The sequence below is a fragment of the Acinonyx jubatus genome, chromosome A3 (genome assembly GCF_027475565.1).
Source record: "Acinonyx jubatus isolate Ajub_Pintada_27869175 chromosome A3, VMU_Ajub_asm_v1.0, whole genome shotgun sequence".
Taxonomy (NCBI): domain Eukaryota; kingdom Metazoa; phylum Chordata; class Mammalia; order Carnivora; family Felidae; genus Acinonyx; species Acinonyx jubatus.
Window position 1 is genome coordinate 249,601 of NC_069388.1, and position 3,617 is coordinate 253,217.

Genomic DNA, 3,617 nt, shown 5'->3' on the forward strand with positions numbered 1-3,617 from the left:
CCTTTTACTATCCTAGCAGGAGGAAGAAAGGTTTCCTCCTCCCCAGACAACAGCTCAGCCAATGACAGACTGTCACAGGTCAGCCAATGAGAAGCCACTACACATCAAGCCCCCAGTTTACTCCAGTGAACTTTCTGTTTAGGACAGTACCTCCCAACTTCCTCGGTTTCCTCTATAGAAGACTATAAAGCTCCTCTGCTTTGTTCCGTGTGCTTGCTTATGGTTTTGCCTAAGCTTGCTTGTCTTGGATTGAAATTCTCAACTATTCCCAAATAAACCCATTTTTGCAGGTAAAATAATTGGCGATTTCATTTTTAAGTTTAACAGAAAATAGTTTGGCATTTTTCCCCAAAGCTAAACAAGTCTTGCCTTAAGAATCAACCATCATCACACTTCAGGTGCTCACACAACTGCTTTGAAAAACTATTTCCAAACAAAAACTCACATGCAGCTATGCACAGCAGCTCTATTCGTAATGGCAAAAGTCTTCAAGAAATCAGGATGTCCTTCAAAACATGAATCCATAAGCAAACAGGTGCATCCATGTGAAGGAAGCAGAATATGCCACCATGCCCAAGATAAGTCTCTTGGGCACAAGTATTATTTGGGGCTAATTGATTTTAACGGACAGAAGACAGAGGAGAATCTCTGAAAACCGAATAAAAGTTGTCCTTTAGTGAGAAAAATTTACATTTACAAAGGAACCCTCCATTTGTAACAAAGTCTCTGGACTTAAACCTGATTAACAACCTTACCCCTCATATACTCTTGCTTGGTCTGATAGCCTCCCTTAATTGGCCTTCCGACTACTGAAACATTCCAAGTGATTACTTCAGCCATTTGGGGAAGTTAATCAGTTTTCCTGAGAATGTCCCACGTATACAGGATGTATACACGCAATTACACTTCTGTCTTTCTCCTGTTAATCTTTTATCACAAGAAGTAGTCTCAGCCAAGAACCTAGAAAAGTAAAGAAAAATTATTTTTAGTCACCTATACATGCAATGCACTACTACCCAGCAGTAGAAACGAATGATCCATCACCCCTTACAAAGACATGGATGAATTTTACACACATTTTGCGAAGTAAAAGAGTCCAGTCTGAAGAGGCTACGTACTGTATGGCCCCGTTTATAGGACATTCTGGAAACGGCAAAACTACAGAGATGATAAACAGGTCATGCAGTTAGAGTTCAAGGTATTCCGTATATTTTAGTGATAGGTATGTGCCACTACGCATTTGGCAAAACTCATAGATGTTTCCAGCCCAAAGACTACATCATGATTATTCCAACTGAATTATTTAGGATGTGGGATTGTCACAAGATATAATACAGAATGTGATACATAATCTAACTGTACTAGAAATGTATGAAGAAACTCACTGTAGGTGCCGGGGCAGAAAGTGCTAACCTAAGCAGCTTTGGAAATGAATGAAATGTGTACTGAAAGCACATAAACAGTGGACTCTATAAAATTCTTCCCCATGATACATAAAAACTATCAACATAGGGGCCCCTGGGTGGCTCAGTCGGTTAAGCCTCCGACTTCAGCTCAGGTCACGATCTCACAGCTTGTGGGTTCAAGCCCTGCGTCGGGCTCTGTGCTGACAGCTCAGAGCCTGGAGCCTGCTTTAGATCCTGTGGCTCCCTCTCTCTCTGCCTCTCCCCGGCTCACACTCTATCCCTGTCTCTTTCAAAAATAAATAAACGTTAAAAAATTTTTTTTAACTGGGGCACCTGGGTGGCTCAGTTCCTTGAGTGTCCGACTTCGGCTCAGGTCATTACCTAGCAGTTTGTGAGTTCGAGTCCCCCATCAGCCTCTGTGCTGACAGCTCAGAGCCTGGAGCCTGCTTCATATTCTGTGTTTCCCACTCTCTCTGTCCCTCCCCTGCTCACACTCTGTCAATCTCTCAAAAATAAACAGACATTAAACATTTTTTTCTTAAAGTTCATTGGAGATGCCAACAGAAACCATCTCCTAGCCTTGACCTCACTGCCCCAAATTGTCCCGAAGCTGCAGGAGCATCCTGCAGCCCATCATCCCCATCAAGATGTGGGTCTGACTCTCTGAGGCCAGGATACGTTATGATCTCCTTCAGGTCAGAGAGCCAGGTTAGGGTGCCCCCTGCTGTCCGCTGGGCTGTGGCACAGGGAACACCTGACTCACAGTTTAGCCCCTCGTGGCACATCCAGTTAATCTCTGAAATTCAGTGCCACGATTTGGAAATTCCAACTGAGATAGAGCCCATCATTCTGGTACCTTGACTGGGAAAAGAGGTTTTTTTTGTTTTTGTTTTTGTTTTTTAAGTAAAGGTCAATTATAAAAAAAAAATTCCATCTCTTACATCAGTGCTATGATCTAAATGTTTGTTTCCCCCCAAATTCATCTGTTGGAATCCTAATGCCTGATGTGATGATGTTAGAACAGGATGCCCTTGGGAGGTGATTAGGTGATGAGGGTGGGGTCCTCATGAATGGGATTACTCCCCCTATAAGAGACCCTAACCCATCCCCTACATGTCAAAAGAGGAGAAGTGTGCCACTACAAACAGGACCCTCACCTGACCATGCTGGTACCCTCATCTCAGACTTCCAGCCTCAACCACTGTAAGGCATCGATTTCTACTGGTTATAAGCCACCAAAAATACCAAAATACGGTTCCGTTTTAGCAGTCCAGATGGACTATAACGGTCAGCAGCCAGTCTGATCCTGAATACTAACCCCTAACCTTGTCCCTGAACGCTGGGCCCTTACTTCTGATCTCTGGCCCTCACCCTGACCCTAGATCCTGACACTAGGCCCCAACTCTAGCGCATGGCCCTGGCACCCCAACCCCAAACCTTAACTCTAAACCCGAAATTCTCACCATCACCCTAACCCTCACCCCTTGCTGCCATGGAAGATATGTGACCATTAACCCAATTATCTTTTAACATTTTCACAAAATAGGAAAACTGTGCCAAGAAACTAACCACAAACATGCTTCAGACACATACTCTCTCATGGAGTCGTAGCTGTCACTTTTCTGTTTTCGCCATCCAAACTAGGTGTGCTTTTTTTTTTTATTTTATTTTTGAAAGAGAGAGAGAGAGAGAGAGAGAGAGAGAGAGAGAGCTGGAGAGGGGCAGAGACAGAGGGAGACAGAATGCGAAGCAGGCTCCAGGCTCTGAGCCGTCAGCATAAAGCCTGATGCGGGGCTCGAACTGACAGACCATGAGATCATGAACTGGGCCGAAGTCAGACACCCAACCGACTGAGCCACGCAGGCGCCCCTAAGTGTGCTTCATTTAAAATCATGTCTTCCCCGGGGCGCCTGGGTGGCGCAGTCGGTTAAGCGTCCGACTTCAGCCAGGTCACGATCTCGCGGTCCGTGAGTTCGAGCCCCGCGTCAGGCTCTGGGCTGATGGCTCAGGGCCTGGAGCCTGTTTCCGATTCTGTGTCTCTCTCTCTCTCTGCCCCTCCCCCGTTCATGCTCTGTCTCTCTCTGTCCCAAAAATAAATAAAAAACGTTGAAAAAAACAAAAAAATAAAATAAAATAAAATCACGTCTTCCCCAAGTGTACTACCGTGGTACAGAATGAAGCCATAACACAACAGTGAAAGAAAACACATGA